Below are 15,565 nucleotides of genomic sequence, written 5' to 3'. Positions count from 1 at the left end.
ATGTGTTCTTTTGGCAAGTGACATGGCAATTTGGTGTTCATTTCTAGTGCCAACTGCAACCAGTTGTTTCTTCTGAGTCCTTAAACTTAGGTCTTGAAACTGAGCTCTTCGTTTCCCTGTCTTCTGCTTCCCCCATATTTGCTGCCAAAGTTACAGTCTACCACCCACACAATGGCCAAGCCAGAACTTGGGAGTCATCACGGGCTCCTCTTTCTGTATTTCAGTACCTACCTCCAAGTCCCATCCATTATGTATCCTGAATATTAAATTAATCCTCCCCTCCATCCCTTACACCACCCCCAGAGGTCACGTCCTCATCCTCACTGGTTTCTGTACCCTAATTTTGTGTTCTGTCAACACTCTTCCCTACCCTTCTGAAGTTTTTTCTGGAGTTCATGTTACTCAAATATGAACATACCATCTCCCCACATATTCTTTAACAACTTTGTGCCTTTACTCTTGTTTCTCTTTTGCCTGTAATGTTCCCTCCTGCCATGTTCTTGCTGACCAGCTTTTTCTGTCAAGCCCTTTCTGACTGTATCAGACTGAGTTAGGTGTTTCCTTTTCTGTGCTTCTTATACACCTTGTACATAACTCTACTAGAGGGTTTGCCACAGTGTTGTCACTGTTTGTTTACATGTTGGTCTTCTCTCCTGACCTATGCATGAAGGGTGAGCTCCTTATCCTGTTCTATGTTATATCGCCTACGCCTGGCACTCAGAAGGGCTTAAAACATTGATTTAGACTAAATCAGTGATTCTTCAACTACTCACTGGAAATGCCTGGGGAATTTTTTAAGACTGAGGCTTGGATCCTACCCCAGACCAATTCAAATAGAATTTTTGAGGGCAAACCTAGGCACCTGAATTTTTTTTAAACTTCCCTATTGATTCTGATGTTGTTAGTCACTGGAAACCACTGTGCTAAATTATTTCTCAGGAAATGCTAGTTAAAACTGCACCAAGAAAACATGAAGTTTGAGGGTCTCCTGTGAGTTTTTATTTTTTAAAAGGACATTGTATTCATTATCTATGGCTGAGTAAAAAATTACTCCCATATTTAACAGCTTAAAATAACCCAAACTGATTATCTCACAGCTTCTCTTGGTCAGGAATAGGGGCACAGCAGGGCTCAGGGTTTCTCAGGAGACTGCATTTGTGGTGTCACCTGGAGCTGCCATCATCTCAAGGCTTGACAATGAAGGAGAACTTCCGTCTAAGTCCACATGTGTGGTTATGGCGGGGTTCAGTTCCTCACTGTCTGGTGGCCAGAAGCCCTTCTTAGTTCCCCTGCCTCTCCATAGGGCAGCTCACAGCTTGGGAATCTGTTTCCATTAAAGTGAGCAATTGAGAGAGTCAGGAGAGGGTGAGCTAGATGGAAGCCAGAATCTTCCTGTAACCTAATCCTGGAAGTGACACCCCATCCTGTTGCTGTATTCTATTCATCAAAAGTATGTTATTTGGTCTACCCCAAACTCAACGGGAGAGAATAACAAGGGCATGGATGCCAGGAAGTAGGGATCATTGGGAGACATCTCAGAAGCTGCCTACCACAGACATTTAATGATACTTGGCTTAAAAATTAACCTACCTTAAAGGAATCCCAACCAGACTGCCGTAACATTATGAGTACGCACATCATTGGTTTCCTTGTAAAACGGATCCAACCTGCTTTGACAGAGATGAACCAGAAGTAAACTGACAGGTATACTTTCTAATAATAAATTTATATTTTTTGTTTTATTATCTAACTATAGATATATTAATTTAAGGCCATTTATACAAGACAATATCAAGGGAGGTCAGTCTGCATAACTCTAGCCTTCACATAGCCTTATGAAGTATGTCAATGTGTTTTTTAAAGATAGTGCTCCTCTTTCTTTTCCCAAACATCCTCCCAGTCATACAAATTCACAGAAAATAGGCCACTTTTTAAGTATTTAACATAAATTTTGTTTTTAGTGAAGGGCAGGCAACAGTAAATCTAAAAGTAAAATACCAAGCAAAAAAGGCAAGTTAATGCACAGACTTTACACTGATCAGAATAATCAATTTTAATTTTATTTCATATTTTAGAGGGAAAAGCCAATGTTTTGGACAATACTGAATACTGATCTTAATAACCAAAATTTAAGGCTTCCTTAAAGATCCCATCAATACGAAAGACTTCAGTTGTCTTCGGACTACTCACCATTTAATGCTAAGATGGCAAGTTGAAATGGCTTAACAATATTTAGGAAAACAATACAACATAATAAAAGCCAAAATATCTGTGTTAAGGCACAAATGACTTGCATCCTTGAACCTGATGTGGACAGCACACTTACACAAAATCCTAAACTTTAATTTATATTCCAACTACAAAATGCCATCTCCCAAAAATCAATTGGTTTTTGGTGCAGAGAGAAAGTGCTAGCCTTCCAGATTAAGAGTACTGCCTTTGATAGCACCTTTCTTGTTGAATCATTTCCTAAATATTTGTTCAAAAATATTAGTAGCCCATAAAACCTGATGTAATTTTTAAAAGGGTATGATCATAATGCAAGGTTATAAAAGATGTAACTGAGATATTGTGTTTTAAGTATTTTATACATGGGCAGAAATGACTTATGAACAATCTATGTAGTTTGCTTTTCAAAAGATAAAATAGCACAACTGAGGGGAAATCCACCCTTTCCTTTAGCTGAAGCAGCAATTTTTCATGACTTGATTATACTAACACATGGAAGACAAAGCCATGATCAGCTACTATTACCCAACATAAACAATTGTTTCAACGACTGTGAGTTACAGCAGCCATGAGGATTAACGCTAGTGACCTGGACTGTCGAAGCCCTTTAACCACTCATTCCCTGAGCCATTCAGTGCTCATGGCCTAGACATATTACTTGGGGCTTAAGTTTGAACTGATTAATCTTACTTAAAAGATGGCTTTTTTAGCTGCCAAACTGAAAGACTGGTTGAAAACAGATGGGTCATCTAAAAATTTAGTTAAGTTTTTTTTTTTTTTTCCCTTCCCACAGTAGTATGAGTTAGCAATTCTGAAACTACCTTTCACACATTCTAACCTTGAGCAAATGAGTACATATACTGAGGATAATGGTAGCCACGTTTCTTTCTGTTGATGGAGTTACAAATATGAAAAAACAGAAGACTAAAAAGTAGTGATAGACTGGAACTGATGGTATCAGTATAACCTGGTAGTTTTTAATAGGTACAGACATAAATATATTTGTATGCATATTTGTCTGCTGAGAGGAACTACAAGCAATGATACACGAGGAGCAATGAGCAAACCTAGCACTCAGCTCATGGTTCCTGGATACCATTCTCCATGAAAGGAAAGCAGAGCTCCTTGAAGAAATGATTGCAGGGCTGGGGCAGGGAAAGTAAAAGATGAGCTGAGAACATCTGGTTGTACCAATAAGTAAGAAAGGGCTTAAAGAATGATGAGGACATGACACATCTGGGGCTCCTGACACACAGAGGACACATCCTGGCACTCCCATTGATCAAATCTAGGACAATGAGAACATCAAAATAAATAATGATGGTAATGGATTTTAATGTTAACTAAGAATCCATGAATCCATTTGTTATAAATAAATGAGTGAAGGAGAAGGAAAACATTTCCTTTTATTAGAATGTCAACAAATATAGATGGAATGATGGAGTTAGAAAATCTGTCACTCAGTTGGATAGGGACTGGGGGGATAGACAGGTTTGTGTCCTGTGGTCAAGTGTTCAGTCTCTTCAGGGCACAGTGATATGCCAAGAGCTGTTTGTCAATGGGCATACAATTATCTGCTGCAGGTGGCATGACAGTGCTTCAGAATCCCAAGGGTCTGTGTCATGACTCTTCCACTAGACTTGCCATAAATTCCACACCACATCTTTTCCCATCACTGACACCACTAGGATCTGCTGGATCATATGGTCCAACTGTTAGTCAGGGCTGCTTGCACTGAAGCCTGGAATTGTCACAGAGCCCTTTTCTGTTCTGGGTCCTGTTTAAAGCTGGCAGCCTTCCATGTCACTTGGTACCTAAACCAGAGCACTTTTCCTAGTTGTAGAATGTGTTGATTCTAGAAGCAAAAGAGGCCTACAAAGTGCCCTACCTCCTTCTTTGTGGTAAAGGCTCTAAGAGGCAGCAATTTGTCTTTCACTTTGGAGGGGATATCCTGATACTCCTCTGACTGCTGGACCTCTAAAAACTTTACTGAAGTGGCTGGTCCCTGAAGCTTCATAGTGTTTATCTCCCATCCTCTGGAGTGCATGTATCTTACCAAGGTCTTCGGCATACTAGCCACCTCTTGCTCATCTGTCCAATCGGCATGATGTTATCAGTAAAATGGACCAAAGTAGTGTTCTGAGGGATATTTAAGTAGTTCATATTTCTTCATATTATGACAGGATGGGAGAGTTAACACAGCCCCAAGGCAAAATTCAGTCTAAATGAATATCGCTGACTGTTCTTCATGAATATGAACTGTTTCTGATACTCTTTTCCAGTTGGAATGGAAAAAAAAAAGTATAGCCAAATCAGTGATATACCATGTATCTGAGCCCTTATCAAATCTGTTCTACCAGAGTCCAGCACAGAATGGCCACTGTGATCAGGCTCTTTACTTGGTTCATTCCATAGTATATAGTCATTCTCCAGGATCCATCCAGTTTCTTTAGGGCCCAGACTGGTAAATCAAAAAAATAGGATTGGGATTAGCACCCCTGTGTCCTTTAGGTCTTAAAGGATTAGTGGTGGCACTCATCCTCACCATTGCCCTAGGATACAATATTTTGCCTGACTTACTACCTTGGAAGCAGCGATGGGAAGTTACAGAGGGCTCCATTTGGCAGTCCCCACTATGATAACTCCTACCTCCACAGACCTGGAACCCACTGCCACAAATATAAATTCCAATTATGCACTTGGGGACTGGGAAATGACCACTGGGTGGGTCCATGGACCCAGGGGGCCCACTGTGAGACTAACTTTAGCAAGAACACCGAGTCTGGTAGGCTCCCATTCTAACAGTAAAGCCGTGATGTTGCTTTACATCTCTGGGTATAAACATCAATGCTGATCCTGTGATCAACAGTCTTCAAAATACCCGATTATTCTTTCCCCAGGGTATGGTCACTCAGATAGCCATAGAGTCCTTTGAGAAGAACTGTCATGCACTTATGTACTTGCCATGGTGTGGTAGGGTTCTTCCTCCTAGGAACCTGTTCATATATTCAGTTCTGGATCTGAAAATTGTCTTAGGTCTGGGAACTAAGCAAGGGATCATGACTTTTTATTGCAATGACTGCCCTCAGCCTCCAGCTCCTCTATTCTTGCTTTTTATAGTAACAGACGTTAATGAGCACCCTTGTGGACTGCCCATCTATTTTCCCCCTAGGGAGACTATTCTCTATTAGCCGTCTCCTCAACTCCTTTTGAGTCAAGCTCCTTTGGCTGCAATGACTTGCCAGTCATTATGGTAATTGTGGCCTTCTAGCTTCTGCCAGTTAAGCAACACCACCTGGCCTCTTTTTCTTCAGGGCTCTATTATTCCCATGGATGTTAATGAGCCAGCTCTGTGGCTGCTTCTCTTACCTCCATCCCTGGCCTGCAAACTTAGTGATGTTGGTGCCTCTCTCACCACTGTTTTTCTGATGGCCTTGGGTGAATGCTGTATCCTCTGGGCACATTCATGGAGCATAATCCTCTGATGGGTCTTCTGTCCTGGCATGCCCACTTTGCTCAGCCTCTTTATTCCTTCCTCTATAGTCTGCCAGTACTACTCAGACATTTTTCACTTTGCTGAGAACTGGCTGTTTTTTCTTTTCTTTCTTTTTTTTTTTGCGGTACGCGGGCCTCTCACTGTCGTGGCCTCTCCCATTGCGGGGCACAGGCTCCGGACGCGCAGGCTCAGCGGCCATGGCTCACGGGCCCAGCCGCTCCGCGGCATGTGGGATCCTCCCGGACCGGGGCACGAACCCGTGTCCCCTGCATCGGCAGGCGGATTCTCAACCACTGCGCCACCAGGGAAGCCCTGGCTGTTTCTTCTAAAAGCCATCCCATTAGCAAGTTTCCCTTGAACACTAGGGTCTGACTTAGTTTGTGCTACTGTTAACAGAAGACCACAGACTGAATGGCTTAAACAACAAACTTTTATTTCTCACAGTTCTGAAGGCCAGGAAGTCCAAGAAGGAGGTGTTTGCATATTTGGTGTCTGGTGAGAGCCCATTTCCTGGTTCGTAAACAGCTGTCTCTTTGCTGTGTCTTCACATGACAGAAGGGACAGGTTAGCTCTCTGGGGCCTCTTACCTCCAAATCACATTGGGGATTAGGTTTAAACATATGAACTTTGGGAAGACACATTCAGTCTATAGCAGAATTCTTGCTGGGGTGTTAAGTCCCCCATACATGAGAAAGTGCACCCAAGTCAATGAATTCTTATTCATCTAATCTCATATTCTCGCCCCTTTGAAAAAAGACCTTTAAAATCCAATCCCAGGAGTCCTTTCCTGGTTCCTGCCAGTAATGTCAGTTAAACCACGCAATTTTTTTAGGAGAACAGTCTCTTTCCTTCCTTATCAGGCCCAGCATGTCCCAGCTGGGTTATGCTGGGATTTACCAGTGACTGGATTTGTTATTGGTTAATTATTAGCTTGACGGCTGGGAAAGGAGGAGGAGGGCAGTGTTGGGGAGGAGGGCTACTGCCTTGGGGGCAAGAGGCTTCTTCAGCATCTTCCAGCACAGTAAATATGCTAGTTCTCACTAGAGAAAGGCTACTATCACTGCAAGCCCTGAGAGTCCAGGAGTCATAGAGGCATCCATTGGATGACCCCATCTAATGTTTAGGATCCTAGGTTTCCCCACCTTCATGTTAACAGACCCACCTTGGCAAAACATTCAGTGCTCAAATGTCTTTGGAGCTCTGTGACACCAACAATTAGCTGGCTCTTCAGCTTGCAGTTCAACCAAGTCTTGTCTTTCAATTTCAGGTGATAAAGCCTTCTCTATAAGCTACCACAGAGGCTCTACAGCTCTCACACTTCACTGTTAACTGCTTGTTAACAGCTCTGTTTCTCATTTTCCTTCAGCAACGCTCCAATACAACTTAGCAGTAATCAGCCAACTCTTTCTTTGTAGGTATTATTCCTCCCATATTTTTCAAATACCTGCATAATCACACCTACCACAGTTCCCCTTCACTAGGACATTGTCTCAAGTCAACACTGGTGAAACCTTAACAATTTATCTGCAACTTTATGCCAGGGGTGGTGAGTGCCCCATCTACCCACCAGGGTGGCATCTTCTGGCCAGGTAATGAACCTGTTCTGAATTCCAATTTTACCATCCCAGAGGCCAAGATGGGATTAAATGTGTAAGATTTTTATTAGAGGAAATATCTGTGAGAGAAAATGGGGAACGAGCTGGGCAAGACTGGGTAAACTGTCACACCATGATGCAAGTCTGACCCCAAGTGAAAGAGAGAGGGGAGGAAGACTGGCTAGAAGTGTCCTAGACTGCAGTGTAGCCTATGGAAGGAAAGCTTGGCAAGACAATGGAGGAGTCCCTGACCCCTCACTGGCCATGAGAAGAGTCTTCTGTCTCCCAGAAGCAGGACTTGGTATCTCTACTAGGCTCAGTCACTGAACTATGAAAGAAGCAAAGAGTTAGCACAAACATAGTGATGCATTTCTGAGCACAGCAGCTGGGGCCCTTGGACAATTAAGCTCCTCAGAGTGGGAGTCTGTGAGGTGCATTCTCATAGACATCTCTTCATCCTAGCAAGAGGCAGAGCTGGGATTCAAACCAGGTAGTTTGGTTCCAGTCTATATGTCAACCACTGCAGTAAGAAGGTATCTCTTAGAGCTGCAGAGGTCTGAAATAAATGGTCCTCTATCATGTCGAAAATTTACACAGCAGGTTGGACCAGACTGGTAGGAATCATTACACTCCTCTAAGGAGTTTGTACTTCATTCTACAGATAGTAAGGAGGGGAGAGGGGCACATCACAGATTACTGTATATGAATACATTCCATATGCATTGCATATACACATGAATAATTTATAGACCCATATGTAGCTTTAGTTTCTTGTGGTATAAAAAGGTTTAGCAGCCTTGAAAACAACTGCAACAAACAGTGATTCCTGGACTGCATATATGGTAAGATGGTCAGAAAGTGCTGACAAAGCATTCACATCTTGTAGGAAATAAAAACTTGAAAAAAAAATGGACTCAGACAAATTCATTTTCACTATTTACAATCATTATCACTTTTTATAAAATCTTACTGTGGTACAAGGGATCAAAGTTTCATTTAATTTTTACTATTTTATTATTGAGAATTATCTTCTACCATTTTTATGCAGAGACACTCTTTCCACTTATGCTGTGTGTCAAATAGCCATAAATAACCACTATTTATAACATAATTCCCTGGGAATCTGTGTAAGCTCCCAACAATCAATTTACAAATGAATTCTATAGAATTCCACCTCTTATAAAAAGGAGACTACATGTTTATTAACTAGTTAGTATTGCAAAAAACAGGTATTATTAATTCTACTTTATGGACACAGAAACCTAGGCACAAAAATATTAAATGATTTCTTTGGTCCACACAACATGATCAAATATGAACCCAGAACAAGAGATTAAGTCATATTCTTATACACTTATACTCATTAATAATACAAGTCTACAACTGCAGTAAGTCCTACAATAGAATATTGAAACTTAGAGATGAAAAGAATTTCAGGAGGACATTGGTCCAACTTTCTGTATGAAGGCAGGTGTTATTATTATCTTCTTATTACAGAGAACAGAAAATTAGTTAATCAAAGTCAATTCTAAAAATTAAGAAAAACTCCAAATTCAAAGCCTCTAGAAACTCATCATATGCACCACTATTATTTATTACACTTCAAGGGGACATATGCGAATCAGAAAGGAGTTTTTGGATTTCAGACTGTTTCACTTCCTGACTTAAAGTGTAAAAACATAAACTGTGAACTCAGCAAAAGCAATTTATGAATTTGGGACTACGCTATGTGTCTAAATGATGGTTTAGGGAACTATATTTATAGCCTGGCACCAGTAAATTTTTGTTCACTTCTAAATCTACATTCCAAATATACACATTATATTCTGAGGGCTATTAAAGGCACAAGATAGCTTTCAGAATTAGACTTTGGGATGCAGTTCCACACAATGATTTCTTATGTTCCCTAGTTCTGAATGATACGATTATAGTACAACATTTTAAAATAAACAAAAGTTAGAAGCAGTGGAAGAATTTTACTAGCAAATAATTACTTGTTACATATCAAACATCTTTGTAATGTTCTGGGTTTCAAACGCTTGATCTACAGGCATAGTATACTGTGCCTTATTTCACCAGGGACTGGAGGAATCTTACTACATGAACATATACAATAATGACAGGTACAGAATATCTGTCCTAGGAAAAATATATTTAAAAAGAAATGCAAGTATGCAAGCCAGGATGGATGTTAAACATGAACTTCAAATTTGGCTCTTGAGCTTCTGGTCAAATCAAAGACAGGCAAAATTCTTCCTATGAAAAAGTGGCTTCCAAAACTTTTTTTAGAATCACATTCTAAAATATCTTATATGGGACTTTATATAAAGGGCACTGTATGACACTGAGGACAACATACCTGACAATATCATACAGCAAATATGGTTATGTTTGATATGGTTACTTCAAGTAGCTTGCTTAGGTGAAGGTGGAATGTATAAAATTAAAATGTTACTCAGCAAAGGTGATGGTGCTAGGGGCTGCTTTTGCAATACACATTGTTTTTACACTGAAGGATTCTTTTTATTTATTTATTTATTTACATCTTTATTGGAATATCATTGCTTTACAATGCTGTGTTAGTTTCTGCTTTATAACAAAGTGAATCAGCTATATACACTGAAGGATTCTTATATGTGCATTAGTTTTCTCAACTGGACAGCAACTCCTATTTAACGGCTAGGAGACCCTAGCACAGAAATTAAAGGTGACTTGACATGGCTAATATTATTACAACATTTAGGGATAAGCCTAATATTTGAACTTCTAGATTCAGCAGGAAAGCTTACTGTCTCTCACGACTTTAACAGGACTGCAATCCAAGGCTTCAGGAGAATTTACTGGAAACTTTACCCTTCCAAAAGGGTGCCCTCTTAATTACAGGGTATTAGTTTGCTGCATATGCATGTATAGTACATTCTGGAGATACAGAATTGTAAACAGTTTCAGTGTTAAAAAAAAGCAGAAACACCCAATTTTTAGTATTATGTGAAAAGACTTCTATAAACTACCCAAAGAAGCAATACATATCACTCAAACACACTGAAATGTTTCTTAAACGTGCAGAAAAGGCCATAGGCAGCAAGGAATAATCAACAAGAGAAGCATCTGCTATCTAATCTTTCTTTTGCAATCTGCACTGGGAATCATAAAGCTGGGAAATATCTAGAGAGGGCATCTAGCCTGCATATACACACCCCATTTTCTAAGATCTCTATTTAGATCTCTAGTCTAGCTTGTTCTTATCTTAAATCTTAGCACCTACAGTCTAGGACTAATTCCTTTTATCTTATCAATGAAGATGATGAATCACTATGTTCCTTTAACATACTCTTATATACTTGGAAAGCCTTAAGCAACTAGTTTTCTTTCATTAACAAAATAACCACAATTATTATCTTTCCCTAACATCTTATTTACTAATCTTTAGACCTATTCTTACTGGGGCAACCCTTATTACTTTCAAAACATACAGTAACAGTTTGGTACTTTAACACAAGCAGTTACAAGTTCCCAGGATTTAGATTATTTCATGATTCATTCACAGTAAGTTTTATTTGTAAGTGGCAATGTTGTATCTTGGAATCAATTACTCAAAACAATATTCTTTCTAGGTACTGTGGTAACTGATCTCATATAGCTTACATTCTAGTGGTAAAAAAATAAACAATAAACCAATAAACAAGATGTCGGACTGAAGTGTTGTGAGAAAAATAAAATAGGGGTAGAGAGGGCTTTTGTGAGGAGGTATCATCTGATTTGAAAACTCTAGGAAGGCAGCAGTCCTGCAAAGATAATGTTCCAAGCAATTTTTGGCTAAGATAGGTTTAACTAATTATTCTGATATACACATATACACACACACATATATATATGTATGTATATCTCCTTCTGAATTATATGACCTTTCACTGCTCCCTACTGAATCTTCTTGTTCTTATTTTGAAGACAAATTCTATCTTTTAAAAGCTTTTCATTACCTCCTTAACTGGTATATCCAATAAAGTTTAAGAAGCATGCCTTCTAATTTAGACAAGTATTTCATAATAATATTAGCCAATTATTTCGTTTAGGATGTGCTTTTGACAAATTACATTTAACAATGGGTGAAAAATAACATTAAAAAAAAAAAGTCTTCATGTTACTGGATAGGCCTAAATGAATTTTCCAGAAAATAATACTTTGGTGATGCTTTCTTTGTAGGCAAAATAGGCTGAAAGCAAACTGGCAGGGTATAACCCATTTAGAAGATGAAGCTGAAGGGAGGGTGGAAGGTTGAGTGAATCACTGATGGGTTGGTCTAATAGTGGTGAAAGTGCCCAAAAGAGAAGTAGAGATTGATAGATAGGTCATGTATGTGGGATGAAGAAGCAAATCAACTGGCAAGGCTGGAGAAAACCTTCTAGATCACACTAACTCTTTGAGACATGCTGCCACCACCTGGGCAACAGACAATTTTGAAGTATGGCAAGATTTTAGTTGTGATTATTAGTTAAAATTTACAATTACAGAAAAAAATTACTTTCATTTTATGAAATCAGCATTTTCGTCTAGTCTTTGACATTAAAAAACAAGCAGGGATTTTCGGGGCCATATCTGTTTAGAATTCTGCCCTACGTTTTAAGTCTCTGGTTCCTTATCTGTAAAATAGGTATAAGAACACCATCCTACAGAGTTGTTTAGTCTAAGGATTAGTGATAACAGATCTAGCCTAGTACCTGCTACACAGGTACACATATACACACACACATATATATATGTATGTATATCTCCTTCTGAATTATATGACCTTTCACTGCTCCCTACTGAATCTTCTTGTTCTTATTTTGAAGACAAATTCTATCTTTTAAAAGCTTTTCATTACCTCCTTAACTGGTATATCCAATAAAGTTTAAGAAGCATGCCTTCTAATTTAGACAAGTATTTCATAATAATATTATGAAATACTTGTCTACACAATAAGTAGTCAATAAATAGACTTTAAAAATTATTATTCTGCAGTATGATCTTCCAAATGTCACTAAAACCCGACTATTACTTTTTAACTTACATAAATGTACCTGTTAAGAAATGTATCTGCACTGTCTTAATGGTAGGAAAAACTCACAAATAAAACTTAGGGGAGAAGCCAATTCTATCAAAGTAAGTCAAATATGTGAAATGTTACTGCAGGAAATAAGCACAAATTGTTCAGCAGGTAAGAAAGCTCTTAAAATCTTTAGTTAAGTCTAGATTATTACAATAGAATCTTATTCAGGCTTTACTCATTCACAATTTTGACATGAGGCAGGGTGAAATGTAACTTTGTACCATTCAAGAGAAAAAAGAGTTTTAAACAAACTAATGAAAGACTAGGATTTCCTTTCTTAAGAGGAAAAAAGCTCAGAAATTTGTAAGGCTCCATTTTCTTTTTTTTTTGAATTTCATTTCATTTTTTTATACAGCAGGTTCTTATTAGTTATCTATTTTATACATATTGGTGCATATATGTCAATCCCAATCTCTCAAGTCATACCACCACCACCTCCACCCCGCCCACCTCTTTCCCCCCTTGGTGTCCATACATTTGTTCTCTACATCTGTGTCTCTATTTCTGCCTTGCACACTGGTTCATCTGTACCATTTTTCTAGATTCCACATATGTGCGTTAATATACAATATTTGTTTTTCTCTTTCTGACTTATTTCACTCTGTATGACAGACTCTGGGTCCATCCACCTCACTACAAATGACCCAATTTTGTTCCTTTTTATGGCTGAGTAATATTCCATTGTATATATGCACCACATCTTTATCCATTCTTCTGTCCACGGGCATTAGGTTATTCCCATGACCTGGCTATTGTAAATAGTGCTGCAATGAACTTTGGGGAGTAAGGCTCCATTTCTGAAATATAACTGCAATCGAGTAACTAGTGCAGATGGTGATGTGATATGCTACAAAGGAATTATTCTTATGCAAAGACAAACCCTCCTTAATTAATAGTGCAAGCTTTAGTTATTTTGGTTAAAGCTACACAAACGGTTAAGATTTTATTTCTTAAAAATAAATACAAGCAGACCTTATTTCCTTGTTATTCTAAATTGATATTCTGAAAGACATGTGCAACAGAATAAAAAGCCAATTAAGGATCTTTCAAATTAAGACTAAGCCCTTAAGAAAACTGGCTATATTTCCACTAAATGCCTTATTCTGCTGCTGCTTATGAAGCCGAAGTCAGAAAAATGGCCAAATCCAGTCCAATCAACAGAATTTTCAAGCTGAAAGAACCCCAGAGATAACCTAATAGCTTTCCACATACACAAGAGGAAACAGGCTCCGAGTGACTTATCAGAATATCAGATCAGCAAAGACAAGGCCTGTGAATCTCAACTCCCAAGCTGAGACTTCTCTAGAAAGTATGCTGCAGCATCTGAACCAATCTTGATGCCTCCTTTCATTAAGGTAATGCAGGTAGCAGTAGGGAGCTCAGCTGTGGCGACTATGCTATTCCTGGGCTTTCAGCCTGCCCTGGAACTGAAGCTAGATCAGTAATATTAGACAGTGAAAGTCTGATTTACACTAGAGCCAAAGACCTACCGAGGCTTCCTTCTTCTGTGCCTTTTCTTCCGACCCAAGACTCCTATGCATTTCACAAGGGATGCAGCAGAGTGAGCTACAGGGGAGGCAGTAATGAGGAAAACTGTCTAACCGTGATTAAAACAACATACGCATACTGGTCTCTGGAGTGAAGGACGTTAAAATAAATTCTGACGCTCTCCTGGAGTTACTACTAAAACCACATAGGGCTTCCCTGGTGGCGCAGTGGTTGAGAGTCCGCCTGCCGATGCAGGGGACACGGGTTCGTGCCCCGGTCCAGGAAGATCCCACATGCCGCGGAGCGGCTAGGCCCATGAACCATGGCCGCTGAGCCTGCGCGTCCGGAGCCTGTGCTCCGCAACGGGAGAGGCCACAAGAGTGAGAGGCCACAAGAGTGAGAGGCCCGCGTACCGCAAAACAAACAAACAAAAAACCCACAAAGAGTTACCATCAGCAAGTCAAGTTTTCAGTACACACAAACCAGTGACTGAGTCTTATTCTGGCTACTACAGGTACAGGCTCGGTCTAAGCAGCACAAGCTTTGAAACCATCATCCAAGTTTTCAAACAAGAATGAGTAAGAAAACAACTGCTGCTAATACAACATACAAACATTAACATATGCCCAACAAACAGTATTTTAGATCATTTGCTTATTTGCCAAAAGCCTGTTCCCTGGTAAATAATAGTTACTGTTGTTATACCTAAACTAGTTATATATGTCACAACTTGCGCCTCAAAGAGAACATTCTATAGTGTTTAAAGAATAAAAACCTGCTTTATTTGGCACCCAACAGTGAAGAGATCTTGCAACATTAGACGAGGTAGTCAAACAGAGCAGTTCAGTGCAAGAGACCACAAAATCTGATCACCAACCAAACCAGAGTTAATCTCTCAGTTCCTGTAGATTAGAAGACAATATTAACTCACTCTTTCTGCTTGTTGACTTTTGAATCCCTTTATTTGTGTATTAGAAGAACAAGTACCTCGGTGGGAACTCTACGCCCAGACAGTTTAATTGTTTATCAAGTTTACTCTGCGCAAGTATCGATCATGCTTTTGTGAAAGAGTTAGGTTCTTAAATTAAAAACAAACAATAAAAACCCCTCTTCACACAGCATGGCTGCATTTTCCCTTAGTAACAAGGTTCGGTGGACCCACCACAGTCCAGCTGCTGCTTTGTCTCCTCGACGTGAGGTGTTAACTATTGTCCAACCCGAAGATGAGAGGGTCAAAGACTGGGGTGTGAACCCGAGGAACTCGCTAGAATCCTTCAAGAGTCGCCGTGTCACCCTCACCTTGACTCTGGGCGGTTTGTGGGAACCAACTCCTTTCTTGCCGCCGCTCTCTGGCTGGAGTTTCCCGGGGTCACGGACCTTACCCACCGGGGCCCTCCACCCACGGCCGGGCTCCTGCAGGGGAGCGGCTGCTCCCCGGCTGACTTCGGGGGCAAAGGTAGGGGGCCCTCCGTGCTTCCGGACCGGCTCCAGGAGGACGGAGCCCACCCGAGCCTCAGGCAGGACGCCGCCCCAACAGAAGGGGCGAGACTCGGGCTCCGAGCCAGCGACCAGCCGGGCGCCGCCGCTCGCCCCGCGCGGCCTCACCTGCCGCTCCCCGGAAACCCGGGCGCCGCCCCGCCCTCCCCGCGTGCTCGAAGTCCGGGTCCC

At 40.3% G+C, this 15,565-nt stretch overlaps 1 long non-coding RNA gene across 1 annotated transcript in view; it reads right to left on the bottom strand.

Annotated features, from left to right (window-relative positions):
* Positions 1-15,531, bottom strand: part of LOC136794007 (uncharacterized) — a 106,783-nt gene extending 91,252 nt beyond the window's left edge. Inside the window, exons 1-2 of the long non-coding RNA XR_010840154.1 lie at positions 15,197-15,531; positions 1,591-1,667 (exon numbers count right to left, since the gene is read on the bottom strand). This is a non-coding gene — a long non-coding RNA (uncharacterized lncRNA). The remainder of the gene's footprint in view (positions 1-1,590; positions 1,668-15,196) is intronic.
* Between the last annotated feature and the right edge of the window lie 34 nt (positions 15,532-15,565).

The sequence above is a fragment of the Kogia breviceps genome, chromosome 4 (genome assembly GCF_026419965.1).
Source record: "Kogia breviceps isolate mKogBre1 chromosome 4, mKogBre1 haplotype 1, whole genome shotgun sequence".
NCBI lineage: Eukaryota > Metazoa > Chordata > Mammalia > Artiodactyla > Physeteridae > Kogia > Kogia breviceps.
The sequence above is the reverse complement of the archived record's forward strand: the minus strand, read 5'-3'. Positions and strand labels throughout refer to the sequence as shown.